The sequence below is a fragment of the Cydia fagiglandana genome, chromosome 19, assembly GCF_963556715.1.
Source record: "Cydia fagiglandana chromosome 19, ilCydFagi1.1, whole genome shotgun sequence".
Taxonomy (NCBI): domain Eukaryota; kingdom Metazoa; phylum Arthropoda; class Insecta; order Lepidoptera; family Tortricidae; genus Cydia; species Cydia fagiglandana.
The window spans coordinates 2,292,088-2,309,856 of record NC_085950.1 but is presented as its reverse complement, the minus strand read 5'-3'; the positions used below and the strand labels follow the sequence as shown (position 1 = coordinate 2,309,856).

Sequence of the window (17,769 nt, the reverse complement as noted above, 5' to 3'; positions counted from 1 at the left end):
TTGATCACGCTAAGATAATTTATTCATCAGTAATTTTACTCCTACTATTTAAAAAAGTACTTTTATTTACTTATTTTTACATAAATACAAGACGCGATAGTAAAAAAATGGCAACATTTCTTACTTTTTTTGGTCTTGAATTACGTTTTGCAGTTTAGATTAATGAAATAACTCAAAGCAGGTACTCAGTACTCACCCAACAGCGGGTCATCCTCGTCGCTCGCCCCGTCTCCGGCCGCCGCGTGGAAATCATCTAGAACAACTAACACTTCATTAAACCCCATGTTCCGTGTAACGAGATCAAGTCAACAGTGTAACTGCAAATAATATTTTCTTATTACATGTTACATACATATGAAGATTTATGTTTATTATCAGTTACTTATAATTAGAAGCACTGGTGGCCTAGCGGTAAGAGCCTGCGACTTTCAATCCGGAGGTCGCGGGTTAAAACCCCCGGCCCGTACCAATGAGTTTCGTGCGAAAGTTTTGTACAGAACTTATGTACGAAATATTAGCCATTGCCAGTCGCTTTTCGGTGAAGGAAAACATCGTGAGGAAACCGGACTAATCCCAATAAGGCCTAGTTTTCCCTCTGGGTTGGAAGGTCAGATGGCAGTCGCTTTCGGAAAAACTAGTGCCTACGTCAAATCATGGGATTAGTTGTCAAGCGGACCCCAGGCTCCAGTGAGCCGTGGCAAAATGATAACGCGAGGAAGAAGAAGATCAGTTACTTATAATAGGTAGGTTTAACCAGAGATGTGAAAAATACTTTATAAAAAGTATTTAAATACAAAATACAAATACTTCCCTGATAATACTATTTCAAATGCAAAATACAAAATAGTTTTTGAATTTGTATTTAAATACAAAATACGAAATAGGTATTTTCAAAATACTTTTTAAAAATACAAATACTTTGCGATAAAAGGTATTCTGAGTAGTGAATACCTAGTCTGAATTAAAAAGTATTACTCGGAATTTCCGCGTTGAAAAGACTCTCTTTATTCTTTGAAATCAATCCTCTATCTAAAGTGCAAATTTCTAGCTGTTTGCTCATATTAACCGGTAGGATGTAGGTATGGATGATGGTTTTTAACGGCCAACTTTTAAAGCATTAATTTGTAATGTTTTACGGCTAGTATAATGCCTCTCGTTAGTGTGATGAAAACGTCTCGTTTGTGTTTCACCAGGGCAGAAAAGTTTGTTCTCCTCCTCTCTCTCCTGTGCCTTGAAACTCTCGCAACACTCAAGATTCCACTTTTTTAACCACTCGCTACGCTTGTGGTCATGTGCGATGTTACTAAACAGATTTAACAGTTCTATGTTAAAAGAATGAGAGAGTTGCCAGGATTGTAACAGAAGAGATTGTAACTCCTACCTACATTACCTACCTACTATAAAGTATTTTGTATTTTGAAAATAGAAAATAGGTCCCAAAAACTATTTCAAATAAAATACAAAATGGTTTTCTTCAAAAGGTATTTAAATACTAAATACAAAATAGGTATTTTGCATTTTGTATTTGCATTTTAAATACAAGTATTTCAAATAAGTCACATCTCTGGGTTTAACACATTCAGTGCCGAAAACCCGACTACGGGTATTTTATGGTTTCGTTCCCAGGCCGGACGACTCGATAGTCGGGATCGTGGTACTACTGCTTTATATGACGAAATTGTTGTGGCCTGGCGCGGATGTCTTGTTTGGCTGGGTGGCAATTAATGTGTTAATAAATAATGGAAAGTGATGATTTCACTACCTATAAATCTCAATAAAATACACTGGCTCCTCAACACGATGGGCCACCGCCGGCCACTCCAAGGGCCGCATTTATGCGTTAGAGGGAGCAAATGATATTGCTATCTCATTCTAGCGCATGGCTGCGTCCCTTGGAGTGGCCGGCGGTGGCCCATCGTGTTGAGGAGCCAGTGTATTTTATTGAGATTTATAGGTAGTGAAATCATCACTTTCCATTATTTATTAACACATTCATTGCTATCACATCACCAGGTGGTCCAATGTTTTAAATTTTATACAGATATTTTTTAATGTAATCTTAGCCTGCTGGTAAGTAGATACACTTTATAAATCTGTCATAAAAACTAAGTACTCACACAACATCTCATCAGATGCCCCATCTTCATCTAGCATCTCCGTCATGACCGGGGACTCTTCACCTGAAGCAAACATACAAGTTTATAAGCAACAGGCACAGAATAAATAATACTACTACTGTACTAAATGGAAACTTCCTACAAAACCGAAGTTTGACAGTGGTTCATGGTCGAATCAGCTGTCCCTTTCTAATATATGGCACTATCCATGCATTATTAATTTTACAGTACATCTGGTGCTAAATTACAACACCAGGTGCTATAATAAGCACATTACATTACTATGTCGAAAATATTAAGGACCATATGTACTGCAAAATGTTTATTGTTTATTTACAAAATATATAAGCATTACATTTAATAAAAACCAAGTCGCTTACATACTAGGACAATCATTCATAATACATACATTATCATTAAGAATTCAATTATAATTACATAAATAAAAAAAAAACCTTACAAAAACTACACATAATTATTATTTAAATAAATTAAAACTTTTTGGCCAAATCCACCAACACTATCCGCAAACACGTCTATATGTGGGGCGTCGATGGACATGGCATTTAGTATAGCCAGGGCCCTCGCGGTAGGCGCGTTCCCGGCGCGACGCGTGCGCACTGCGCTTGACGCGAAGAGCCGCTGCGGGCGCCTGTTGCATGTTGTATAATACACATGCGAATAGGTAATTCACAACTTGTATCAATGTTTATAAACAGTTAAACACTCCCTACGGTCATGCTATAAAACTGCACGGCACTTCATTGCGTATTTTCTACATTTCGCACTTGTATATTAAATAACTATTAGAGGAATAGTTACTCACACAACACAACAGGCTCCTCAGTGGTCCCGTCTCTGTCCTGCATTTCCGGCTCAACTGCAAGTTCTTCCTCTAGAGCAAACAAATACAATGTCACATCTTTTTCCTATTAAATAGCCAAATAAGCCAGGCTGGCAGGCTATACGGCAGTCGTGGGGCAGTCAACCCCTATAGTTCGTTTTTTTTAGCATTAGAAATAAGGTAACGCGCAGCAGCCGCGTTCGATAGCTTGCCGCGCAATATGGAGACGCGGCTTAATACAATCATTTATATCCTTCTGCTTTCATAAGTAATAGTTTTCGATTTTTAAAAAGCGTATTTCAATTAAAAGACATGTCAAGATTGCTTACCTTCTTGCAGGTTCTTTCTAAAGCAAAAAAAAACGAACTATAGCAGGAGTGTGTATGGTGCGACCATCTTGTATTACAGACTAAAGATCACTTGAAACGTCTTTTTATTTATTTTTATCTCCAGCACTCAAACAGAATGACTAATATGCAGTGGTTGTTTGACGCATTGTGGTTCCCTACTAGGGAATGCAAATCGGTTATTTTTTGTTTGGAAATAACCGCGGTTTCGGTTAAAAACCGATTATTTCTATACAAAAAATAACCGATTTGCATTCCCTATTCCCTACCTTTGACGTGGCTTGCTCCCTGTAGCCGCGCCTGCAGCTCAGCCTGGCTGCCCTGCACTTGCAGCTTGAAGTCGCTTGCGTCTCGCAGGCGGCCCACGCACGCCGAGCAGATGCCGCACGAGCCCGAGCCGCCCACCACCAGCTGAACGTTTAATTGTCAATTAAGGATAGATATCGGCAAAAAAGAACTACAAAATTTATAGTTATAGCTTAAAGTAACGATGAACAACAAAGTTGTAGTATATACTTACATGTATATCGAAGCACTGTTTGAGCATGTCGGCATATATCTCCGTTTTGCCGAGATGTGTGTACGGCGTCGTCAGGTCCTTGTCCGGAGGACACCGCAGGCAGCAGCGACACGAATGCATTGCGTGAATTGCGTCCATCACGGCAACCGCAATACTTCAATAGTCAAAAAAATAAAACACAACAAGACCCAAGACAACCCAAGACGAAACGAACAATGCTAACCCATTGCTAACCTCAATCATTTGATTTGACACTGACAGTAAAATCTTTTGACAGATAACGATGAAGGGTACGTTCAGAAAAAGGGAAAGGCTCATCCAGACTTACGTAGTAACTATTTATTAATCTATATCCAGACGGGGTAATCAAATTGACAATTTTATTTGATCAGAAAAAAAAAATTGAGTCATCTCATCTACCGTCCAAACCAGAGTATAAAGCCCCCTCCAGACTATGCGCGTGAATCGCGGGCGAAGCCGCGAATGCGAGTGTGGAGTCGATTTCGCTGTCCGCGAAAATCGACGCCACACACACTCGCGTTCGCGGCTTCGCGCCGCGATTCGCGCACGAGTGTGGAGGAGACTTTATACCTATTCTTTGGTCCAATTGTACACACAATTTCATAAGGCCTTATTCGCACGCGCTTATACAACGCGCGTCAAAAAGCGTTTGATTGACACAAATGGATACCTGGGCCCAATTTTATAAAGCTACAAGTTACAATTTACAAGCGGAAGTCTCTTTCTAACACATAGGGTCAGAAAGAGACTTCCGCTTGTAAATTGTAACTTGTAGCTTTATAAAATAGGCCACTGATTGTGTATTTACTCACACGATGGCGGAGGCACTTTTTATCAAGCGTTGTTGGATTTTCTACTTATCCAGATTAGTCAATATTTCACCAATCTGATTAAATTGCCCGATCGAATCAGGACGTTCGGACCCAAACGCCAATTTGGCTCGCCGAATCCAACCGCCGATAATTACCGATAAAATGAGGTGCGGACGCAAGAATACCAATTTGTGTGATTTGTGATTTTCGTTCTGGGGCATGTTTTCAATAGAGAGGGCTCTAATATCACCATAAATCTAAAATTGGAGATTGACGCCTATTACATTTCTTATCAAATCGACTGATTTGATCAGTTCCGTCTGTATACCGCTTTAAGCGGCAAATAGTGCAGTCCAGACGGGATGATCAAATCGACCGATTTGAGCGTTGTTGGATTTGATTAAGAAGTGAAAACTCAAAATTTTAATAACAGCGCCATCTAATGCAAAATGTCTGCAGCACTATGTATAATTGAGGTCAACGCCATCTGGCATTATTTCGTCAGATTACTTGAAACTCTTAAGTACTACTAGTACTGAGGAGTAAGTGAGTAGTAGTCACTGTGAGTACTAGAGTTACATTAGTACCAGTTTAAGGGTAACTCACTAGATGGCATTTGAATCAAAAAAGAAAAAGTCAATGACATTGTAAGGCCCCGTTCCAAGCCCCCTACTCTGTCTGTTCTCTTTCACGGCGCAGCAACTAGTAGTATCATTTCTCTCTCCTTGCTCTTTTAAAAATGTCTAATAATAATCTTGACAATTGACACCAAAAATTGACACTTGACAGCCAACTGACAGCAGCGCCGGCGCTTTTTTAACGCTTGTGAGAACAGATACACAGAGTTCCATATGTTCTATTAAATTTGACGCCAACGCTCAACGCCGAAAATAGAACAGTGCTCGATAAAAAAGCGCCGCGCTTAAAAACCGCCTTCGTGTGAATACATACATGGTTATCCATTTGCGTCATTCAAACGCTTTTTTAACGCGCGTTGAAAAAGCTGCCGTGCGAACGGGGCCTTAAACATTTTTCCCTATCACAAAAAGTGCACAGCGCCGCTAAAGTTTTCACTTCACAAATGCCCTCAAACGAAAACACTAGCGTCACCAATGAGTATTCTTGCGTCCGCAACTGTATTTTATCGGTCATGACGGCCAGCCAAATTGGCGATTGCGTCCGCACGGCCTGATTTGATTGGACAATTAAACGTATGACTCAGCTTACGGGTTATTACGGGTCTCGAGCCTGGGCGGCTACCGCGAAAACCGAAATTCGCAAATTGCGGGGATCTTTCTCTTTTATTCCAATGAAGGCGTAATTAGAGTGACAGAGAATAATCCCCGCAATTGACGATTTTCGGTTTGGCAGTAGCCCTGCTGGTACCGGGCGCGCACGGTAAATAAATCGCCGCTTATGAAGACGGCCAGTTGAATAACAATAACATTATGCAACATTTTGACTAACCATCTTTTATGTATGGCTATCCAAAAAACTACTAATAATTGCAGTTTGTAGGAATTAACAATTTTACTTTTTACAAGCTTTTAATGTCAGACCAAGCTAAGTTGGCAGCAATTTTGAAAAATGGCATATGAAAGATAATAACAAGTCTGTGGATAATACACTGAGAGAAAAATCATTAGTAAACTGTAACGTAGACATTTTCGTAGATTTAAATTAATATTTTTGGGTTGAATTCCTTTTCTTATTTCAACGTTTTTAACAATATCCTAAACAAACTCGATTGATTGCACTTCTTTGCATAATCTGTTGCATTCAGATGCACCAAGGGCCCAACCTTTTCTGTTCTCTTTCACGACGCAGCAACTAGTATCATTTCTCTCACCTCGCTCTTTTAAAATGCCGTTTGTCAAAAAAGGACAACCATACTGTTGACAAGGCGGACTTCAAATCAAGTGTTGCCTTTCTTGATGCGCCCACCCTGTGTATGTGTGCGTAAAAGCGTATATGTGTGCTCTTTTAGGGATGTGAAAAGTCGATTTTAATCATGTTATATATCGATAAACGCTACACAGCGGAACGAAATAGCGATTAATTGAAGCTTCAATATCTTCGTTAAACATAAACATTATTGAAATGCTAATGGATAATGAATATATTATAATATAATAATATAATTCAATTATTGCGGAACACCTATTTTAGGAGGTATTTATGTATTTTAATTAAATATCTGAACTTTCCCTTGGTTCCCTGCTGGGGCGTGACTATAAAATTGTGATCTGATAACCACAATAAAGAATAAAAGCGTTTTTGGTCATTTTAGGTATCGTTAAGCCTTTGAAGTAAAATTAAAATTGCAATAAATGTCGATAGTTTATCGATATGACTTTATCGACATGGCTACAGCAACGTGGGCCTCATTGTTAATCGTACACTAAACAAAAGTGGCAACAGTGACAGCTCGCTGAGACACTGTCTATATATATTATGTCTATGAGATGCACCTTTTGATGCTTATCTGTTGTCGGGGTTGTCATATAGGTAAAAATAAGTAAAACTTGAGATATTTATGTTGTCACTCCAGGAAAACTTTGTATGATTTAGGTATGACTTTTTTAGATAAAAAATAATATTGATGTAAAACAAAACATAGAAATTACAGACTGACAAAGTGGCTCTGGAATGAAACATTATTAGATTTAATGATAAAATATATTTCTTAGGCTCAAGAAAGAGTTCTCTAGATAAATCAGTTCAGAATTTTCGAAGGATTTGTGTCTTCAGGGATTGGCACCCTACTTTTGTTTTAGGCCTTTTGTTCTCAACATATCAGGAGGTCATTCTGAGGCAAGGCCCCTACCTTTATTGTTCTATTTGACGGCGCAGCAACTAGTATCATTTCTCTCTCCTCGCTCTTTTAAAATGCCATTTGTCAAAAAAGGACAACCATACTGCTGACAAGGTGAACTTCAAATCAAGTGTTGCCTTTTTTGATGCATCCAGGCTGTGTATGTGTGCGTAAAAGCGTGTATGTGTGCTCTTTTAGGGATGTCAAAAGTCGATTTTAATCATGTTATATATCGATAAACGCTACAGAGCGGAACGAAATAGCTATTAATTGAAGCTTCAATATCTTCGTTAAACATATACATAATTGAAATGCTAATGAATAATAAATGTATTAGAATATAATAAAATATTTCAATTGTTGCGGAACACATATCTTAGTAGGTATTTATGTATTTTAATTAAATATCTGAACTTTCCCTTGGTTCCCTGCTGGGGCGTGACGATAAAATTGTGATCTGATAACCACAATAAAGAATAAAAGTGTTTTTGTTCATTTTAGATATCGTCAAAACTTTGAAGTAACATTAAAATTGTAAGAAATGTCGATAGTTTATCGATATGACTTTATCGACATGGCTACAGCGAGGTGGTGTTAAATTGTTAATCGTACACTAAACAAAAGTGGCAACAGTGACAGCTCGCTGAGACACCGTCTATATATATATTATGTCTATGTTCTGAGGTGACATGCACTTTTGATGTGTGGACCCCTCCGGGGACGCACGCTCGCATGAGCCCTATTTTGTGATAAGACCACACATTCCACATGGCGGTCAAAATGGTGGAAGCAGTTCGAGTCCTTCGGTGTGTTCCACTGAGTAAGTATAAATGGAATTTAGTTGTGATCAATTCCACAATGGCGCGAAACATTGTGGGTTTGTTCTTAACAAGGTTTTTGGTTCTTTACAGAGTTTACTGTTCGTTTTTTTTAGCATTAGAAAGAACTCCACAGAAGTAAGCGTACAGTTTTTATCAGTCTCTTTAATTGTTAATAATTATTGAATTATCTAATGTAGCATGGACAAGACATATAATTTACTTCAAATTATTACCGCTAAAAGTGCGGGATTTGGAACCACAAGCTTACTTCTGCGAAGTTCTTTCTAATGCTAAAAAAAACGAACTATACTCCTGCTCGAGGGAAGGGAGCGCTCCGCCAGAAGTCCTAACAGCTTCCAGTGCGGTGAGCTACATTTCAAATTATTTCATTTTTTCTCTAGCGGCCATAAAGGGCATCGGCTAACATATCCTTTCTCGCTTTGCAGGAGCCGGAATGTTTCTAGAAGCTTTCGATGCTTCTAGATGTTTCAAGATGTTTTAGGAGCTTTCGATTTCTTTTGAAATTTATTTTGAAGATGTTTGGAACTTTTAAAATGCTGTGGGATCTGTCCCACGCCATCTGCACTGGCCGGCTCCAACCAGGTCAGCAGCCAGCTTCCCGGGGATAGGAGAGGTCACTCCCCGCTGCTCCAGTTCCAGCAGCTGTTTTGAGGTCGGTCCAATGCATCCTTGAATTTTGTAGGGCATCTGCGCTCAGCTATAAATTTAAAATGAAATTGAAGAGAAATAGTATTCTTTAATTTAAAGTTTTGAAAGTTCTGGTGCATAAAACTTAGGTATTTCAGAATTTAGTTTTTAGTATTTAGTTAATTGGAGTAAACCCTCATAACATGAACCTGTGAAGCGACCCAGCTATACCACTGAGCTTTTGTACTATCTAATGTTTAGGAATAAAGTTTGTTAGATATAAATCTGTTTAATTGTTTCTCCTCTTAGCTTTCCTACAGCAAGGTTTCCATTTAGTTTATTTTATTTCATTTTGATTTTATTTTATTTTGTTAACATGGCTGTTTCCATTTAAGACAAGCCGGAGCTTTTCAATCATTTATTTTACCCCCTTTCAAAACAGCTACAGGAATTAAAAAACAGTTCTGTAATGGGGGAAAAAATGAAGTTTAGTAATAATTATAGACGTTTCACTATTTCTGTAAAGTTTATTTATTTCTACAAACAGCTCAGTAATCCTAAATCTAATTTCAACAAACAGATAATAGAAATTGCAAGAACTAATAGAAATTGCAAAAGTCAATTTGTTCCTATTAGTTGACTCTCCTTGTCCCCGGATTAAGTTTATTTTTGTAATTCTAAGTGTGTTTTTGTTATGCTTTGCTCTCAGTGTACCGCCGCTCGGATGCATTCCTTGTTTATTGGGCAAGTGTGTCCGATATGCTTACGCTTACACGGCATTTCACACGCTTCTTCGGTCATCATCTTTGTTTTGATAAACGCCATTATATTAGTAACAATAGAGAACTTAAAATGTATTATTTATAGTACTTATTACTTACTTTCTTTTCTGCCGTAGAAATCATCATGTTTGAAAAAAACTTGTAAATGTTTGTCACACTATTTGATAATAAGCCCGCTCCACACTCGTGCGCGAATCGCGGCGCGAAGCCGCGAACGCGAGTCTGGAGTCGATTTCGCATATCAGCGAACTAGACTCCACACTCGCGTTCGCGGCTTCGCCCGCGATTCACGCGCATAGTCTGGAGGGCGCTATATACCTGATACATATTAGTTAGTGGTGACTGCTGGTGACTGTTTCAACCGCCTTGTTTTATATTGTGATATTTCATAAGATTTCAAGAATAAATTATAATTATTTTGCGTGAGTTATGTTAAACTTATGGCATTCAGTGGGTAGTGATTAAAAATGTGATTTGTGTTTACCCGAATATTTGTTAATTAATCTGTGGGTAGTCGCGAAAATGACCCTTCTCTCCTACCCGCCAATTCTAATGAGGGAAAAGTATAAAATGTAACTTACCATGGGATGGAGGGATCATTCTCGCTTGGCGCTTGAACCAGTAACATGTAGCACGAAGGTTACGGCTTGTTAACTAAATATTGTTAAAGAGTGTTGAAGTAAGAAGTTGGAGTAAAATAAAAGTAATTGATTGTACGAAGGACTTTGATTCATCACAAGTCAGAAGCGGTGATCAACGGCGCCCATAAAAGGACTAGAACGTGTGAGTACCTAGTATACATATACATATTTTATCTACTCAGACGTTATGGTAGTAAGTTTTAAGTTGCAATGCTTGTAACCTCAAAACCTGATTAAGAATACATGTAGATTCGCGATCATGGTCAAGTTGAAGTAACGAATGCAGACTTATTACATAATTTAGAATTCTGCTGGTAATCAAAATCGGTACAGGTATTGGGCGAGTTAACCTTATTTTTTTTATAAGAGCCATGTTTCAACCGTGGTTACAAGTTGACTTAGAATTTGAATACTTACTTACGATTAGTGTGTACAGTGTAGTAGTATGTTATTTTTTTGTGTAATATCGATGTTTAGCCGAGCATATGCATAGACGATACGTGATCGCGATTATAGTGAAATTGGATACGATTTGGATAAATATTTAATGAATCCATTAGCAATTAAGATACAAACATGTATAATTGTACGTGTACGGTTATAGGCAAGTAGGTAAGTTTATTGTCATTAAAGGAACAATTTCGTTTAACAGAGTGGTTAAATTTAAATAGCCCATAATGTGAAGAAACATACAGTGTGAAGTGCTCTGTGGCATGCAGATTTAGTTTAAATACTTGCTGTCGTTAAATTAATATTTACATCATGCATATTAAATATATACGTGAGTTTCGAATACTGATCTTAATCTATTCTAATAAATAGTATGAGCTAAATGATCTAATAAGTAAAGTCGTACATGATAACGCCTTTGATTGGTTTCTGAAATGAATAAAGGGCTCCATTAGGTTAATGACACGTTGTCATTAACAGTGTAGTCACCATGTAGGCGGTGTACCATCATAGTCAGACGGGTCAGACCCTAATGTCTTTGTTATACAGATTTTTATTGGTAAATTTTTCATGTCATTCAATTTTTACAAATAAAATTATTATTAACTATAATAAGTGAAAATGTTATAGTAGGTAAATAAGTAATTAATAATGGGAGGTAACTGTTAGGACTTAGAACCCTATTCAATACGATGTGTTGGAATCAATGATCGTTTTGCATAGATAAATATAGATTCGTCAATTGAGTACCTAATAAGCGTGTTCTAGAAGTAATGATTTCAGTTTTTGTTGAATGTTGTGTCACTTTTTGATTCCTTTATGTCAGTCTGCACTGAATTACAAAGTGTTAGTCCATGATCTTGAAGAAAGGCTTCGTCAGCAAACATAACGCAGGTTGTCTCTGTGTTAAGTATCTTTGGCAGGTCAAGACTTAGTAGGCATCCACAAACGCTTCCCTGAAATATTGACATAATGGAATAAACAATATGACGCGATTTTGATGTCACGGTCTTTAGTTCCTCGCGGTCCTTATCTAAGTGTTCTACTTGTACGCATTGCTTACGGTCTCAGAGGTACGATTTGATTTGAACCAAATATACAGAGTGCCGCGTATTCCCATCCCGTACAATTTACAGAGTAAGAGTTCGTGGGATACTTTTTTATACGCTTTTGTCATGTCCACCAAAAATCCTAAACTATGTGTTCTGTTGTCTTTATGACCTAAGATGTTCTGTTTGTATTAATAAAATGTAAATGATAAAATACTGTACTTTACAAAAAAGTTGTCTTAGACTCCATTTATTAAGATAAAATCGGGTAAGAGTGCGATAGGTCGATATTGGTTTGGATGGATTACGTCACCGTTTGTAAATATGGGTTTAATAATGGATATTTCATGGATATTAAGTAAGTCCGGGAATATTCCTTGATTAAATGACTGGTTAATCAGTTTTGTCAGTGGCTGTGCTAACTTTACAAGAACGGGCGGGATTTCATCGACTCCAAGACTATTTTTGTTTTATTTTTTGAGTTGTTTTATAATTTTTATTGTTTCGGTCACCGGCTGAATGAATATTGAGTTGATGGCGGGGTATGCACACGGCGCGCGCGGTCCGTTATCGCTCCTGCTTTATTAAATATGAGAACTCTGGCGCTGATTGATAAATTGTTGAACTATGGGGAAGCTATATATCGTAACATATCATATAGGCGGTACCCTATAACCAGATTTAATGGTTAGTTACCTATGTAGGTTGTTATGGTGTAGTTAGTTAACTTGTAAGTGCTATGTTGCTCATGGACCCGATGTTCCATTACCTGAGTACGGGAAGAACGATCTAGTTGCCACGTTATTACCTACATATATTTAATATTATACTACGTACACAAGAGATAATTGATCCTATGATTAGTGGTTTGAATATATATGTTTTTGATAGTATCATTGGGTACAGGACAAACAAACCACATGAGATCTGTTATTGAGTTCACTGCAAATGGATATTAAGACTACTATATTACGGGTACCATTTAGGTTTGTTTGGAGGTGGTATGTTATAGCTAGACCCAACGTCTAATGAGCCAGTTATGTGTGATCGCTTTGATTATTTAGTTAAATTATTTTGAGCCATGTAGGCGAGCTGTTTAGGAGTGCATCTGTTTATGAGTGCAGCCATCTATTAGGTGTGCTACCAGAAAGTCCACAGCCATGTAGATGTGCTGTTTATGAGTGCGGTTATGTAGTGCGCAGCTAGAAAGTCGATAGTCATGTAGATGTGCTGTTCATGGGCGAGTCCATGTAGGTGTGCTGCTCGAGTCTACAGCCATGTAGATGTGTTGTTTATGAGTGCGGCAATGTAGTGTGCTGCTGGAGTCTACAGCCAAGTAGATGTGTTGTTTATGAGTGCGGCCATGTAGTGTGCTGCTGGAGTCTACAGCCAAGTAGATGTGCTGTTTGAGTGCGGCCATGTAGTGTGCTGCTAGAGTCTACGGCCATGTAGATGTGTTGTTTATGAGTGCGGCTATGTAGTGTGCTGCTAGAGTCTACAGCCATGTAGCTGTGCTGTTTATGAGTGTGGCCATGTAGTGTGCTGCCAGAGAGTCCATAGATGTGGTCGAAAGTCAGAGTTAGGATCTGAAGAGTTAAAGAGTTAAAGTTGAATTAAGTTAAAGAGTTGAATTGAGTTAAAGAGTTGAATTGAGTTAGAGAGTTGAATTGAGTTAGAGAGTTGAATTGAGTTAGAGGGTTGAATTGAGTTAGAGGGTTGAATTGAGTTAGAGGGTTGAATTGAGTTAGAGGGTTGAATTGAGTTAGAGGGTTGAATTGAGTTAGAGAGTTGAATTGAGTTAGAGTTGAATTGAGTTAGAGTTGAATTGAGTTAGAGTTGAATTGAGTTAGAGTTGAATTGAGTTAGAGTTGAATTGAGTTAGGGAGTTGAATTGAGTTAGAGAGTTGAATTGAGTTAGAGAGTTGAATTGAGTTAGAGAGTTGAATTGAGTTAGAGAGTTGAATTGAGTTAGAGAGCTGAATCGAGTTAGAGAGCTGAATCGAGTTAGAGCTGAATCGAGTTAGAGAGCTGGATCGAGTTAGAGAGCTGGATCGAGTTAGAGAGTTGGATCGAGTTAAAGAGTTGGATCGAGTTAAAGAGTTGGATCGAGTTAAAGAGTTGGATCGAGTTAAAGAGTTGGATCGAGTTAAAGAGTTGGATCGAGTTAAAGAGTTGGATCGAGTTAAAGAGTTGGATCGAGTTAAAGAGTTGGATCGAGTTAAAGAGTTGGATCGAGTTAAAGAGTTGGATCGAGTTAAAGAGTTGGATCGAGTTAGTTTTGAGTTAAAGAGTTAGTTTTGAGTTATAGAGTTAGTTTTGAGTTAAAGAGTTAGTTTTGAGTTAAAGAGTTAGTTTTGAGTTAAAGTGTTAGTTTTGAGTTAAAGAGTTAGTTTTGAGTTAAAGAGTTCGTTTTGAGTTAAAGAGTTCGTTTTGAGTTAAAGAGTTAGTTTTGAGTTAAAGAGTTAGTTTTGAGTTAAAGAGTTCGTTTTGAGTTAAAGAGTTCGTTTTGAGTTAAAGAGTTCGTTTTGAGTTAAAGAGTTCGTTTTGAGTTAGAGAGTTCGTTTTGAGTTAGAGAGTTCGTCTTGAGTTAGAGAGTTCGTTTAGAGTTAGAGGGTTCGTTTTAAGTTAGAGAGTTCGTTTTGAGCTAAAGAGTTTGTTAACTGTTTTAAGTTAAACAGTTTATTTTGAGTTAAACTGTTTATTTTGAGTTAAACAGTTTAAAGAGTTTTATTTTGAGTTAAACAGTTTAAAGAGTTTTATTTTGAGTTAAACAGTTTAAAGAGTTTTATTTTGAGTTAAACAATTTAAAGAGTTTTATTTTGAGTTAAACAGTTTATTTTGAGTTAAACAGTTTGTTTTGAGTTAAACAAGTTTTATTTTGAGTTAAACAGTTTAAAGAGTTTTATTTTGAGTTAAACAGTTTGTTTTGAGTTAAACAGTATAAAGAGTTTTATTTTGAGTTAAACAGTTTAAAGAGTTTTATTTTGAGTTAAACAGTTTATTTTGAGTTTAAAGAGTTTAACAACTCGCTGGCGTAGGGTGATAACAAAGTTTAACAACCAATCATGCAGCGCACTGAAATTTAATTACAGGGTAAAATGGATTCCGATATTGACACCCCGAGATCACCTAGACTGTCGTCACGAGCACGACGGATGCAGAGTCGCGAGCGGTAGACGCTGAAAGTCAGCGACGGTGAATCTACCACAGAGGACGCTGTGGACTGCGACAGCCCAGCGTGAGGGGCCTGCAGACAGATGTCGTCACCACAGCAGGCGCTGACGACGGGGGCCTCTCTCAGATGACCAGTACGAAGAAGGCGACGCTCAAGAGGGACTTACAGTGGAGGACGTCATCAAGTTTGTAACTAAAGTATTGTAATTTGAAAAAAAAAATCTGATTTCAGAGAAAAAAATCATTAGATAATTGCATCTGTTAATTACAAACCTGATTAAGCCGTTAATGTAATCACGTAGCTTCCCCAACATATTATTTCCATAAACAGTTCCTACATTTACTATGGAAGGTCTAAAAATTCGATTATTAATGTCAATTATTATCGCTCATGCTGTGGAAGTTGTTTCTTTCTTCTTATATCAGGCAAAATTTTATTGCTCGCGTCATGTTTGTTATAAGTAGAACTTAATTGAAAATAAGTATGTTACAGTACTAAAATCAATGCAATGTTTGGGCTTATATTCTATAAGCACGTGCCGATAATAATGTGTCTATAACCCTGCGTGTAATTAGGTAAAATAACTTATCGTATGGGGATGTAAATTTTAGTAAAAGTAAAGGGTTTGACAGTGTGGACGATGTATTTAAATATCCCTTTTTATGTAACAATAATACTAGTCTGAAGAATAAATACCGTTTACATCTGCAATACCTGCTACCATGAGTAAATTAAATAATTTGAAGTTTACCTCTACTTAAGTTGCTGTAATTCTTTGTATTATTTTATTGTATTCTGGTGTACAATGAAGAGTATTGGTATTGTATAAACAGACTACTTTTAACTAAAATAGGATTGAAAAGGCAATAGGCAACACGGCCGAGTGTGATATTATTGTTGATCGCGCACCGGAGGTAGCACGCAGTCGGATGGCCGAGTGTGATATTTCATAAGATTTCAAGAATAAATTATAATTATTTTGCGTGAGTTATGTTAAACTTATGGCATTCAGTGGGTAGTGATTAAAAATGTGATTTGTGTTTACCCGAATATTTGTTAATTAATCTGTGGGTAGTCGCGAAAATGACCCTTCTCTCCTACCCGCCAATTCTAATGAGGGAAAAGTATAAAATGTAACTTACCATGGGATGGAGGGATCATTCTCGCTTGGCGCTTGAACCAGTAACATGTAGCACGAAGGTTACGGCTTGTTAACTAAATATTGTTAAAGAGTGTTGAAGTAAGAAGTTGGAGTAAAATAAAAGTAATTGATTGTACGAAGGACTTTGATTCATCACAATATTATGTCTGAATTGAATGTACGAGTAACACACATTATTAACTGTCGAACCAAGAAAAACATGGGCCTAAGTATGTAGGCCACTCATTGTTAACACAGGGCGGGGCGTCTTCCAGAGCTTCAGCTTACCTACTCGCCATCAGGGATAAATTAAGACTTTTCATAGAATCACAATCATTGACTCATTGTAACGAAAATAAAGGCCTTGACATGTCAATAGGTAGGTAGGACTTGCTAGTGTAGCAATTAATGGTAAGGAAAAGAAGTAGAATGAAATAATACGTTTTATTTAAGGATATACATCAATTAATTTACAATCAATTTTAGTAATTATAATGGAATACAAAGTCGCTCTTTAACTTTATAATTCCAAATATATTTATTTTATATTTGATTTGCGCATCCAACTCAATAATCAATACTTACTTATATACTTACTGCAGTGGCGCAACGACCCGAAGTGGATCTTGGCCTCCGACACCAAAGACCGCCATGCTACTCTGTCCAAAGCCGTTTCTGTCCAGTCGACGGCGCCGAGTTCGCTATCTTTTCATATCTCATGCTCTGAAAGTGGGTCGTTGTTGTTCTAAAGCCCGCTCCACACTCGTGCGCGAATCGCGGCGCGAAGCCGCGAACGCGAGTCTGGAGTCGATTTCGCATATCAGCGAACTAGACTCCACACTCGCGTTCGCGGCTTCGCCCGCGATTCACGCGCATAGTCTGGAGGGCGCTTAAGAGGTGCGCAGAAAGTGATACCTACGTTTATGCTCTAGTGCAGAAAAGTGGTGTACTCCTCTGCGTCCCCGTCCTACGAACAACTGGGTGGAAACAAAATGGAAAAATAGTGTCTTTATTTCCTCGCCTGGAACAATTAGTAATTGTTTAATTTTACTAATCCCACATTGATCTTTTTTTTAATAAAAAATGATGTAAGTGAATTGTTAAAAACAAATTATTCTTGATTTCTTTCGTTGAATTCTATTTACTCGATTTCATAACGTGGGAACCAAAAGGAATACACAAAAAATATTTTTTTAAACCTTAAGCCCCCTCCAGACTATGCGCGTGAATCGCGGGCGAAGCCGCGAACGCGAGTGTGGAGTCGATTTCGAAATCTTGCGTAAATGAGCAAAGGCAGAATCTTAGCCACGGTTAAACGTTTGTACGATATTAAATTGATTTTTAAAGTTATTTAGCACTATATTCATGAAAATAAAATACAAGATAAAAATTACTTAATTATTAATTAAATTGTTATTTAATATTTAAAATACTTTTATTATTTTATTACGTGGTGCGGCGTACCAAGGTCGCGGTGCGGTCCGGTAGTCTGTTGCGGCTTTTAGAACGAAAAAGTATAAAATTAAAAAGTAAGAGGCAATCCCGCTGATTTTCAATATACTATAATAAATAAATCATTTTAAAAT

The 17,769-nt window shown here is 37.6% G+C and overlaps 1 protein-coding gene and 1 long non-coding RNA gene across 2 annotated transcripts in view; one reads left to right on the top strand and one right to left on the bottom strand.

Annotated features, from left to right (window-relative positions):
- The window catches only part of LOC134674171 (oocyte zinc finger protein XlCOF6-like), a 298,501-nt gene that overhangs the window by 151,720 nt on the left and 129,012 nt on the right, over nucleotides 1-17,769 (bottom strand). The gene's annotated exons all lie outside the window — the stretch shown is intronic.
- The window catches only part of LOC134673922 (uncharacterized), an 86,222-nt gene that overhangs the window by 15,691 nt on the left and 52,762 nt on the right, over nucleotides 1-17,769 (top strand). The window lies entirely within an intron of this gene.